General features: G+C 41.7%; 1 protein-coding gene across 1 annotated transcript in view; it reads right to left on the bottom strand.

Moving 5' to 3' along the window:
• Positions 1-13,289, bottom strand: part of LOC132844845 (testis-expressed protein 2-like) — a 37,983-nt gene extending 24,694 nt beyond the window's left edge. The window contains exons 1-2 of the mRNA XM_060868678.1: positions 13,154-13,289; positions 7,442-7,512 (exon numbers count right to left, since the gene is read on the bottom strand). The gene's annotated coding sequence lies outside the window, so the exon portion shown is untranslated. The remainder of the gene's footprint in view (positions 1-7,441; positions 7,513-13,153) is intronic.
• Between the last annotated feature and the right edge of the window lie 1,752 nt (positions 13,290-15,041).

The following is a 15,041-nucleotide window of genomic DNA, read 5'->3' on the forward strand; positions in this document are numbered from 1 at the left end:
GTGCTCCTCTCTGTTCTTCTTACTACTATCTTGCACTTGTTCTGGTCAGCTGTGTGGAAACATCAAGCTCTTTCTCCTTGTTGCAAAGATAACGACAAGCAACCTTTAACTGTCTGTATTTTTCCATGCACGATGCACAAGGGCCGGCAGGAAGAATTCGCTTCCAGCTCAAAAATGCTGTCGGTCTGGAAAATCAAGGCATGGTTGGGCTGGTTGTGTGTACAGATAACCAGAGTGCTGAAATAATATCAACTCCATTTCCAAAACAGCGGGTTTCCTCATTCTGAATTCTTCTAGTTATTTTCCTCATCAAGCAACATTGATTTACACAGGAATGTGTAGATGCGCATACCGAAACCAACATCTGATAGCATCTGACACCTATGTGACACTGTCACATAAGCTTAGTGCATGTTGTCTCGCTGTAAAATTTTATGATAACATTGGAACAGTAGAGTCTGCTTTGTTTTGGCTGGCATCGTTAAGAGCAGGAACTACAGTATCTTCTTAAAATATAAATAGTCAAATAAAAATAAAAAAAGGTCTCAGATATAAACTAGAAGTTCCTTGCTTCACACCTCTTAATTCAGAACGATGTTCTAGATGATCAGTACAGTAGATGATTACAAGAGGTTCAGTCACCACAATGACAGAAAAGAAGTATATCTTACTTTTCCATTTCATGTCTACCATGACTGATGTACATATTAAGGGCAAATATTTATGAACACCTGCCTGTCACACCCATATGTAGGTTTCATATAAACTGTTGCGACCAACATGGAAGCACACAGTAGTATCGGATGTCTTTGTATGCTGAGGAAATGTACGCTGTAGGAACTTCACTGAAATCAAGAGACATACACTAGCCATGGCATGACATAACAAATGTACAGAATGTGAGCACCATGACGACATGGGTTTCCATGATTGGTGTGAACCTGAGTGCCCTGACCTCAATCCCACGGATTATATTTGGGATGAACTGCACCCCAGGCCTCCTTAACAAACATCAGTGCCTGCCTAACTAATGCTCTTGAGGCTGAATGGGCACAGCCATGCTCCAAAGTCTAGTGGAAATCCGTCCAGAAAGAATGGAGGTTATTGTAACAACAAAGAAGGGACTAAATCTTTACTGGGATAATCTTTCCATCCATTTTCTGTACCACTTAACCTGGAGTCTATCCGAGGGGACTCGAATGAGGCAGGACACCTTGCACAGGGTGTCTGCCCTTCAGAGAACACAATCACACACACACTTATACACCCATTCACAGATTACAGAAACCCCTGAGGCACCAGGCCAACATGCAAACTTATGTCTGCAGTGTGGAGGCACGAAATGAACTCCAAACATGAACGTGCTAGACTTTTGGCCATATATTGTAGCCACCTATAGCACTTCATTTATAATTAACGATCATACAATGCGCTTTTTTAGCCTAAGTGTTTGTACATGTTTATGGCCACTATTTAAACTGGGGGAAAAATAAACAGATGCTCCATTAGGGAAGATTAAGAACCATGATGTTCCTGAGGTACCAAAACACGCTTGTACAGTACATCCCGGGTTTTGAAGCAATCCCACACCTATTTTAAGAGGCATGTATAAAAAAACCAGCATACGTTCTTTCGTTTACTTCCATGATCATCCAATAAGAACTGTTAGTACATTGTATTTGGTCCGCCAGCATGTTGAGTCACAGGAATGTTCAGAATACTAGTCAGTGATCCCCAGCAATCTGAACACTGGACCAAACATGACTTGAAGAGCACTGCACAGGCTTAAGCAACCCTCTTTCTGAACAGATGCTACACTGCTCATTCGAATGCTAACAAATTTTGAATGAGTGCTTAAAAAAAACAAAAAAAAAAAACAAAAGGTGTATCTGTGTTCCTGTGAAAGGCTGTTGCTCATGTTGATGCTTCTATGTGTTGTTTAGGTGCTGAAGAATTGAAATTTGATGCCTGATTACATAGACTTCAGTAAACAAGTAAGTAAAATAAACAGCAGCAGCTAATATTTTTGGTATAGTTTGAGTCTGTTGTAAAATCCTTGCTGTGTGTAAAACCCAAGCTGAATCTAAATTCCAAGCCAGAACCCTACCCACTAAATGCATTTTAGAACCAAGTCATAGTAATTTGAGACGCAGCTCCTGGCAGGAAGCCATGCGTTTTGCAAGCTCGTCAATGCGGGTGTGTCACCACTTACTTTCATCAAGTATAAACCTTGATAAACCTGCTGATGACAGGAGAAACAAGCAGAGCATGGATTTACAGCAATGACAAAATAACATGAGATAAAAGCATGGCTGTTAGAAACGAAACTACTACTACTTTTTTTCTCTAGCTCTTAATTGCCTCTTTTAATTCAGCTGAAGTAGTTTAGCAGGAAACACATGCCAGTCAGTCAGCAACAAAGCACACACACACACACACACACCAGTCACACCTGATTTACAAATACCAGAGCAAAAGGGCAGACAGCTGACCAGCCCGGTTATCAACCATCAGAGGTGACTGTAATAAATAAGTAAATAACATAAAAAACAAAATAAACACGCCGTATCATTAAGGTCTTCTTCCAGTACGGGCTGCGACTATATAAATACAGATTAGACCATGGAGCAATGCCTGATGTTGTCTCAATGGGCGGTGAGGGAGTGACTACCCTAAAGATATATGAATAAGATATGGTCTGATACGAGTTTGCTCAAAGAGCCAAATGATTATAACAAAAAAAAAAAACAACCAAACAAAAAAAAAAAAAAAAAAAAACTTCGGAGTGGACTTGTTAGAAATGTATTAGTTAGCTCACTGGTTACTATCCAAGTGCCAATATTGGACCAGAAATGATAAGCAAATGTAATAATAACAATAGTTAGATTGCTCAGTGCTTTAATAGAGACTATGATATATGATCATTATTTTTCTCTAACACAGAGTCAAATCCGGTTTAGTTTCAAACGAACAAGCGAAGAAATAAAATGTGCAACCCAATAGTCGAAAAGTATCACGAGAAAATCAATACTAATGTTTGCGTCTCAGACACATCAAAACACAAACAGATTACGATTTGGATTTCTCTAAAACGTCAGTCGCATGTTCAGCGTTTGTCCTACAAAAAAGACTGTGCGTCATGTGTGCGTGCTAATTAACCCAATAATTATATATAAATAAAACAAATCTAGTAAAAAATAGCTCTAATAATCATGAGATTGCACACTTGCTGATGTGTGTCGTCATGCAGCAGGACATACATTTCAAACATTGTGAAATGTCAGATGAAAACCTTTGCATTGAAGAAGTCAGTAAAGATGTAGGGTATCTTTTCTTACTCGGAATATTGAGCCTGTGTGTCACAAGCACAAGCGACTACGAATAAAAATCTAGAAATATATTATAGAACATATACTGGGAAACATTATTCAGGTGCTTGTGTACATATACTGGGAAACATTATTCAGGTGCCTGAACATGATTCAGGTGCATTATTCAGATATAAAAACAGAAACCCGCTGTGTATGAACACTTATCTGCTTCTATTTAACTCATCCGGAAGAACAGACGGCAATAACCCTGATATCCTTCATCAAGCAGAAAACAGACGCAGACATCTGGAAAGCTCTGAGACGGAGCAACGTTGAGGCACTGATAAAACGGAGAAACAGCCTTGATCTGATACCAAAGTAACAGCACTTAAAAAGCCTGAAATTGAATAAAAAGTTTGGTAAAAGAGGTGGAAGTAAGCAGAAAAGAGAGAATCGGTGAGGAAAGCATCTAATGATTCATTGCTGATTTGCTGACAGGTTTTTTTTCTCCTTACGTTGATTAATAGATAGAAAATGTGCAGGTTTGCCGGAAGACTTAAAATAGAAAGCTGTAACTAAGCGAAGCTCGAGTTCTAATTGAAGCAGCAGAAATGGTCAGGGTGACAGATCAGAGTCCACCGATTAGGACGGGGCTTAGAATGCAGACACATCACCACAGAAATATCTTTTTGTATCGTTTTGTTTTGTCTGCATTCGCAGCTCTGCGGCACATACTGTTTTTTTTTTAACAATCCAAATTTAGCAGACACTTCAAATGAGCCAGAAAACAGTCTAACCAACAGTAAGGGAAAGGCCTGACTCTCTGACAGTCGTGTGATTTAACCCTAATAAGTCAAAAAAGCTCGAGCACAGTTATCCCCCAGCATCCTCTTACCACTGTCTCTACCAGCATTATGGTTTTCCCACAGGTGGAAAAAATTTGGAAGCATTGCTTTGCTCCTCCTTGCACCGTGTAAGCTGATTCTACGCATCATGGCACCTGATGTCTCTGGCTATTTATAAAAAAAAATTGCCTGAACACTGGAGCAAAGAGAGTTTAATCTGCACTAATAAAATAATAAATAATTCATGCACGCACAATTGGTGATGCACAGCACATGATGAGTGTACAGCAGAAATGTTCAGCATCCAGCATTATCACCTTCCCTAATGACCAGAAACTGCTTCTCAGTTGTGGGAGATCTACGATTGTCTGCATTAACACTATTTTTTTAATAAATTACAGACTATTAAATATCATTATCATATCTTTGGAGGTTTCATACTGGCAGTTTAATCTGAAACAGAGCATGGTTCGAATGAGAAACTTGTAATGTGAAAGCTGTCATGTGGAATTGGAAATGCAGCGTGGTCCCGAACCTGAGACTACCTGTAGGAAGTGGTGTGAAATCATGGTGCGGTGGAACTGGGACATGACTCTTGTGAATTTGAACGTAACTTGTACTCTGGTCTGCACTTTAAGTTGAGGAATAAAGTAACCCATGCATATGTTTTACCCAAAGACATGATTCATTTCCACAACACACATGTACAATGAGTGGCAGGGGAATGATGTGGAACCAAAGGACTCAAAAATACGGTGAGTCGTGTGATGTTCTCTTCTGTGCACACTTGTGATGGCTAAAGATGAACACGGGATTCGAAAGAAGTCTGAACCAGACCGGCACCGGGAACAATCACTCTCCGAGTCAGGTCAAAGCAAACATACTCTGTGTGAAAACCAACTAAATGTCATCACAATTAACCTAATGATAATCTAGTAACCACTTTATCCTTCTCAGGGTTTTGGCAGATCCTGAATCTAACCCTAGGTGAGATGTCTGTCAGTCTATTGCAAGGCACCAATTTATCATAACAAATCCACAACAGTGGCATGTAGGTTTAACAGAGGAAACCAGAGATCAGGATCGAACCGGAGCCCTGGAGCTGTGAGGCAGAAATGCTACCCATTGCATAATTAACCAATTATCCATTTACAAGATTTCAATGGCTGATGCTTTCAAGCAATGTGTCATTTTTGTACATAAATCCTGGGTCCTGTGAATAGCAACTCCAATCCTGTGAGGATTCCAGCAGATAGAGAATACTTTGATATTTTTCCCAACTGAATGTCTGACTAGATGTGCATTGCTGACTACTTCGGTGTCTAACTGCTGTTCCAAATAATCCCATTGTTTATTCACCTGTTAAAGCACCACCTGTTGTTACCACGAACCAGCACATTCATTTCCACATACACACCCCTTTTTACCATACCAAATACAATAACATGCTTTAGCCACTACAGTGCTATTCGGATGGGGTAGGATTTCTGGATATTCAGATCATCGTAGGTAATGACGCCAGAAAGACAGGGATCATGGTGGGTTCCACATCAGATGTTTTATACATCCTACTTAAACCTACGAATAAAAACTGATCACTTTGACCTTTATTATAAGCACGTAGGTCACATGACATATGTACTGTGTATAAACTATACTTATGCTAGAAACTCAAATAAATGCTTGCTTTTGGATACAGACGAGAGATAACAGGGCGTCCTGGATTGTATTCATGCTGAAGAAACAGCTCAAAACATCTCTTACAGTTCACAGTCTTTTCCAACATGTAAAATGTATGGCCAAAAGTACGTAGACACCAGATCATCAACCCAATAAGTTCTTTTTTTGAATATCTGATTCCAAAATTAATCAGTTTTTATTTGCAATAATAAGATCTATTCTTCTGGGAAGGCTTACAGGTTTAAACCTCTTGGCTCTGACAAAGGGAAATTGTTATGCTACAGCATATAACAACATTTGAGACAACCGAGTGCGTTTAAATACGCACTTTGTATATTCTGGATAAGGGCGTCTGCTAAATGCTGTAAATGTAAATGTAGTTGCAGGTAGGTGTAAGGCTGAAGATTTCATATCCTGCTCCCTACAGGTGAGCTTATTGTTCCGTTGAACAGGTGGCCAAAGATTAACTTCATGATTCATCTGTACCATGTCCAACTCCCATAAGTTATCTTTGTCTTACGCAAACCACGATTGCACTGTGACATTTCCTCTAGAAATGCTGCAGTCAGCCTACCACTTCCGAGGTAACGGTTTTCTTTGAAGGACTGACTGAGCTAGATTTGAATGGTAAATGACCTGTAGCTAACTGCACTGCAGCCATGTACAACTGCAAACTTTCTTGGTAGTTGACTGACTAGATACATGATACGAAAATTTCTCATGCTATTCAGCTAACTTTTTATGCTATTTAATATCATGTTTAAATAAAGCACCATGTACTAAAAGATATCATCGCTATAGAACCTCAGTATTGATTAATCAATCACAATTTCTCAGCCCTTACAGTCTATAGTTTAATAGAGCTGGAATTAAATCCACTATGTTGAAGTTGCTAAAGAAAATAAATATGAGGAAAAAAACAAAACAATACAAAAAAAAAAAACCTGCTGAACTCCAGCTTCACTTTCATTTTAACATGAACGGAATTAATGGAATTTTCGTTGTTAAAAAACATTTTACAAAACAGGAAGTCTTTATGTTTCCCATCAAACATAAAGAAATCATGAATGAGATTTTGAAGTGTCATTAATAACATAATAACACAATAAATATTGTGTGGATGTGTATATGCGGTGACCTGGGAAAGCCCAAGGCATGTCACTGCAGCTGAATTCTGGAGTTTTCTTTCTAGAACATATTTTAACACCTCAGATTTAAGATTTTTTCACTAGTGATCGAAAACAGAAATGTATTCCTGTTCAGGAAAGTCTGTAAGAGAGGCTAAAATTTAACCATGTAAAGGGTTTTCCTCAAATGAACAGCTACATAATCACAGTACAAGCAACTAACTGATTATTCCAGACTGCTTTTAGGGTCAATGGAAGATCCTGAGGTTAGAAGACAATAACTGTACTCATGAAAAAAGATACAAAACAAGGAACACTATTACATTGTAAAGAAAAACAGAGACTTTTACAACAGAATCCCCATCTTCCTGAAACACTCCAATACTTTACCAAGTGATATTGAACCCTGCCACAGGAACCTTGTAGAAGAGACAGTTTTGGGAAAAATTAGACACTCTGAGATCTTTAGAAATCTTACCCGGAGCTCAGCGCCATTTACTCCTGTCCTTCTCCAGCCACTGTCCAGAGACAGGTGATATCAGGTACGTCCTGCAAACAGAGACCAAGATAATAAAACAGATATACGCAGAGACGCAGATGCAGAGAAGCAGACGCGCATGCACGCAGACACAAACAGACGCAGATGCAAACTCACACAGACAAACAGACGCAGACCCACACAGACAAACAGATGCAGACTCACACAGACAAACAGACATGCGCAGACCCAGTCGCAGACAGACACGCGCATTCGCATACACACACACACGCAGTCACAGACACAAACAGACGCAGATGCAGACTCACACAGACAAACAGACGCAGATCCACACAGACAAACAGATGCAGACTCACACAGACAAACAGACATGCGCAGACCCAGTCGCAGACAGACACGCGCATTCGCAGTCACATACACACACACAGTCGCAGTCGCAGACAGACAGACACACACGCGCAGTCGCAGACAGACAGACACACACGCGCAGTCGCAGACAGATAGACACACACGCGCAGTCGCAGACAGACAGACACACACGCGCAGTCGCAGACAGACAGATACACACGCGCAGTCGCAGACAGACAGACACACATGCGCAGTCGCAGACAAACAGACACACACGCGCAGTCAGACACACGCAGTTGCAGACAGACACACGCAGTCGCAGACACACGCAGACAAAGACACGCAGACAAAGACACACGCAGACAAAGACACACGCAGTCGCAGACAGACGCAGACACACGCAGTCGCAGACAGACGCAGACACACGCAGTCGCAGACAGACGCAGACACACGCAGTCGCAGACAGACGCAGACACACGCAGTCGCAGACAGACGCAGACACAGTTGCAGACAGACAGACGGAGACATGCAGTTGCAGACAAACAGACACACACGCAGTCGCAGACAGACACACGCGCAGATGCAGACAGACAGACACACGCACAGATGCAGACAGACAGACACACACACGCAGTCGCAGACAGACAGACACACACGCAGTCGCAGACAGACAGACGCGCAGGTGCAGACAGACAGACACGCGCAGGTGCAGACAGACAGACACATGCGCAGGTGCAGACAGACAGACACATGCGCAGGTGCAGACAGACAGACACATGCGCAGGTGCAGACAGACAGACACACGCGCAGGTGCAGACAGACAGACAGACACACGCACAGATGCAGACAGACACACGCAGATGCAGACAGACACACGCAGATGCAGACAGACACACACAGACGCTGTCGCAGACAGACACACACAGACGCGCAGATGCAGACAGACACACGCAGATGCAGACAGACACACGCAGATGCAGACAGACACACGCAGATGCAGACAGACACACGCAGATGCAGACAGACACACGCAGATGCAGACAGACACACGCAGATGCAGACAGACAGAGACACACACACACAGAGACACACACACAGACACAGACAGACACACACATGCAGCTATGCAATGAATAATGTTCAGTAAAATGCAAAGTCACTGACTAAACTCCCACATGACCCACTAAACTCCCATGACACAGTAAAGACACACTAAGCTCACACACGACACACTAAAGACACTCTAAACTCACACACACGACACACTAAACTCACAGACACACACGACACACTAAAGACACTCTAAACTCACAGACACACACGACACACTAAAGACACTCTAAACTCACAGACACACACGACACACTAAAGACACTCTAAACTCACAGACACACACGACACACACGACACTCTAAACTCACAGACACACACGACACACACGACACTCTAAACTCACAGACACACACGACACACACGACACTCTAAACTCACAGACACACACGACACTCTAAACTCACAGACACACACGACACACACGACACTCTAAACTCACAGACACACACGACACACACGACACTCTAAACTCACAGACACACACGACACACACGACACTCTAAACTCACAGACACACACGACACACACGACACACACGACACTCTAAACTCACAGACACACACGACACACACGACACTCTAAACTCACAGACACACACGACACTCTAAACTCACAGACACACACGACACTCTAAACTCACAGACACACACGACACTCTAAACTCACAGACACACACGACACTCTAAACTCACACACACACACGACACTCTAAACTCACACACACACACGACACTCTAAACTCACACACACACACGACACTCTAAACTCACACACACACACGACACTCTAAACTCACACACACACACGACACTCTAAACTCACACACACACACGACACTCTAAACTCACACACACACACACGACACTCTAAACTCACACACACACACGACACTCTAAACTCACACACACACACACACGACACTCTAAACTCACACACACACACACACGACACTCTAAACTCACACACACACACACACGACACTCTAAACTCACACACACACACGACACTCTAAACTCACACACACACACGACACTCTAAACTCACACACACACACGACACTCTAAACTCACACACACACACGACACTCTAAACTCACACACACACACGACACTCTAAACTCACACACACACACGACACTCTAAACTCACACACACACACGACACTCTAAACTCACACACACACACGACACTCTAAACTCACACACACACACGACACTCTAAACTCACACACACACACGACACTCTAAACTCACACACACACACGACACTCTAAACTCACACACACACACGACACTCTAAACTCACACACACACACGACACTCTAAACTCACACACACACACGACACTCTAAACTCACACACACACACGACACTCTAAACTCACACACACACACGACACTCTAAACTCACACACACACACGACACTCTAAACTCACACACACACACGACACTCTAAACTCACACACACACACGACACTCTAAACTCACACACACACACGACACTCTAAACTCACACACACACACGACACTCTAAACTCACACACACACACGACACTCTAAACTCACACACACACACACGACACTCTAAACTCACACACACACACACGACACTCTAAACTCACACACACACACGACACTCTAAACTCACACACACACACGACACTCTAAACTCACACACACACACGACACTCTAAACTCACACACACACACACGACACTCTAAACTCACACACACACACGACACTCTAAACTCACACACACACACGACACTCTAAACTCACACACACACACGACACTCTAAACTCACACACACACACGACACTCTAAACTCACACACACACACGACACTCTAAACTCACACACACACACGACACTCTAAACTCACACACACACACGACACTCTAAACTCACACACACACACACGACACTCTAAACTCACACACACACACGACACTCTAAACTCACACACACACACGACACTCTAAACTCACACACACACACACGACACTCTAAACTCACACACACACACGACACTCTAAACTCACACACACACACGACACTCTAAACTCACACACACACACGACACTCTAAACTCACACACACACACGACACTCTAAACTCACACACACACACGACACTCTAAACTCACACACACACACGACACTCTAAACTCACACACACACACGACACTCTAAACTCACACACACACACACGACACTCTAAACTCACACACACACACACGACACTCTAAACTCACACACACACACGACACTCTAAACTCACACACACACACGACACTCTAAACTCACACACACACACGACACTCTAAACTCACACACACACACGACACTCTAAACTCACACACACACACACGACACTCTAAACTCACACACACACACGACACTCTAAACTCACACACACACACGACACTCTAAACTCACACACACACACACGACACTCTAAACTCACACACACACACGACACTCTAAACTCACACACACACACGACACTCTAAACTCACACACACACACGACACTCTAAACTCACACACACACACGACACTCTAAACTCACACACACACACGACACTCTAAACTCACACACACACACGACACTCTAAACTCACACACACACACGACACTCTAAACTCACACACACACACGACACTCTAAACTCACACACACACACGACACTCTAAACTCACACACACACACGACACTCTAAACTCACACACACACACGACACTCTAAACTCACACACACACACGACACTCTAAACTCACACACACACACGACACTCTAAACTCACACACACACACGACACTCTAAACTCACACACACACACGACACTCTAAACTCACACACACACGACACTCTAAACTCACACACACACACACGACACTCTAAACTCACACACACACACACACGACACTCTAAACTCACACACACACACACACGACACTCTAAACTCACACACACACACACACGACACTCTAAACTCACACACACACACACGACACTCTAAACTCACACACACACACACGACACTCTAAACTCACACACACACACACACGACACTCTAAACTCACACACACACACACACGACACTAAACTCACACACACACACACACGACACTCTAAACTCACACACACACACGACACTCTAAACTCACACACACACACGACACTCTAAACTCACACACACACACGACACTCTAAACTCACACACACACACGACACTCTAAACTCACACACACACACACACACGACACTCTAAACTCACACACACACACACGACACTCTAAACTCACACACACGACACTCTAAACTCACACACACACACACACGACACTCTAAACTCACACACACGACACTCTAAACTCACACACACGACACTCTAAACTCACACACACGACACTCTAAACTCACACACACGACACTCTAAACTCACACACACGACACTCTAAACTCACCCACACGACACTCTAAACTCACCCACACGACACTCTAAACTCACCCACGACACTCTAAACTCACCCACGACACTCTAAACTCACCCACGACACTCTAAACTCACCCATGACACTCTAAACTCACCCATGACACTCTAAACTCACCCATGACACTCTAAACTCACCCATGACACTCTAAACTCACCCATGACACTCTAAACTCACCCATGACACTCTAAACTCACCCATGACACACTAAACTCACCCATGACACACTAAACTCACCCATGACACACTAAACTCACCCATGACACAGCACTTTAATAAAGTCTAAGACAATGTATATTATGTGATTATGGTTTGGTGCCAGTGGAAAACATTGCGCCTTCTGAAGATAAATTATTTCAATAATTATTATATACTCTTAAAAAAAAACTATCACGTGATCACTCAATAATACTAATAATACTAATAATACTAATAATAATAATAATAAACACAACGTGAAGATTACTGAACAGGAACTGAACTGAAAATGAGACACATAACTGACATGACAGCTGTAATATTCACTTGTATTTAAATCCTTGAAATGTTTACGTGTAACTAATCTTTACAAACAATTCCCCATAAACAACAAACAGCCTTTAATAAAAGTCACACTGCTCTGTTGAGTAAATAAACCTCAAGCTTAGTAATCAGCATGACTGTGCTTCAAACTAACCCTTAAATCAGGCTTTTTTAAATCTAATAAACACACAGAGAACTCGTCAATCATCTTACCCTCCTCATTTTCCATTTAAACACCTAAAAAAACACTTTTGTGCTAAAACAGACGTGGAACTCAAAGTGTGTGTTATCCTTCACGCGCCGTTGTCAAAGCTTTTCACCCAGTCTTTCTGTCTCAGCCTGCTGATAAGAGGCGTTTATTTGTTTTCTTCCCACCCGTATTCTAATATACCCCGCCCCTTGAGCGATCATTGGCTGATACATTAAACTCCGCCGTTCTGTTGTGTTTTTTGGACGTGGCAGTAACATGATCGACGTCTAAGATGTCCAATCATCGAATGAAGCCCACGTACGTTAGGCACGTCTAGCCAATTACAATACAGAAGGTGGGATTTTTTTGGAATATAACTGACGAATTTTAGTTGATAAGAAGGAACACGGATTGACTTCTTTTCAGGCAAAACTAATCGAAAGTAGTTTTCGAGAACTTTTCGATACTTGATTGAATGTATAAATTAAACGTTTAAAAGTATGTTTAACTTTTGAAGACACCTATAAAGTTTTAAAAAGACTTAAAAAAAAGTTCCTTGCTCATAAAGTGTTAGCAAAATGCTTTTCTTGAAGATTTTATAAAAAAGCTGATGTCATTAATTGTGGTTGCCAGGTTTCAGCACAGCTAGCTACACATGATAGCTACACATCCGAGCTACATCTCAAAAACACACAAAACACCAAAAACTAGAACAAATATTAGGCATTAGAAAAGATTTTAGTAGACATATTTTCACATAAGAAACTATATCACTGGGGTGCTTATGCATTTCTGAAGTATAGACATAATTTACTCCATATAATATATAACCAATATATACAAAAAAAATCAAGAAAACTAGGATTTAAATAACTATACAGGTAAAGGTATATTGTTGCACAGTAAGATATGGTGTTGTAATTATAGAGGAATTATACATTTGATGTATAATGGCCAATGGTAGGAAGGATTTCCTGTGTTGCTCTGTGAAGAACCTTGGTTGAATAAGTCTGCGACTGAACGTACACCTGTATCTGTCCAGGACTTCATGGAGTGGGTGGAAGATGTTGTCTGAGATGCCCAGTAGCTTAAACATCCTTCTTTCAAGCCTTATGCTTGAATTTGTTTAATCTGTTGGCATCAGCTACCTTCAGCTGCCCCATCATGCAACAGCTAAAAAGATAGCACTTACATCAGACTACATCAGACGACATAGTATACATCAGACACATAGAACATCTTCAGCATCGTCTTGCAAATAATAATAATAATAACCTTTATTTTCTATAGCGCCTTTAAAAGAACATCTCAAAGCGCTTCACAAAAGCAAAATAAAATCAACAAAATTACACACATAATGTAAAGATTAAAATTAAAGCAACAGAAATAGACTATAAAATAAGCACTATGTAAAATTACAATTAGTCAAATTAAAAGCTACCCAAAAAAAAATGAGTTTTAAGCTGAGATTTAAAAGTGCCAAGAGATGTTGCTTGCCTTATCTCAGTTGGTAATGAATTCCACAGTTTTGGAGCTAGTGAAGAGAAGGCCCTATCTCCTATTGATTTTAAACGAGTTAAAGGAACAGTTAAAAGACCAGTTTCAGAAGAACGAAGGTCGCAAGATGGAATATAAGGAATGAAAAGATCAGCCAAATATTGAGGAGCTAACCCATGTAAGGCCTTGTAGGTAAGCATCAGAATCTTAAAATCAACCCTAAACCTAACGGGGAGCCAGTGCAAGGACTCCAAAACGGGAGTAATGTGATCTTTTAACTTTGTTCTAGTAAGTATTCTCGCAGCCGAATTTTGCACTACCTGCAATTTGTTTAAGGTAGCTTTAGACACCCCAGCCAACAAGGCATTGCAGTAATCAATACAGGAAAACACAAAAGTGTTGATCAGTCTCTCA

This window comes from Tachysurus vachellii, chromosome 4 (assembly GCF_030014155.1).
Source record: "Tachysurus vachellii isolate PV-2020 chromosome 4, HZAU_Pvac_v1, whole genome shotgun sequence".
In the NCBI taxonomy this organism is placed as follows: Eukaryota; Metazoa; Chordata; class Actinopteri; order Siluriformes; family Bagridae; genus Tachysurus; species Tachysurus vachellii.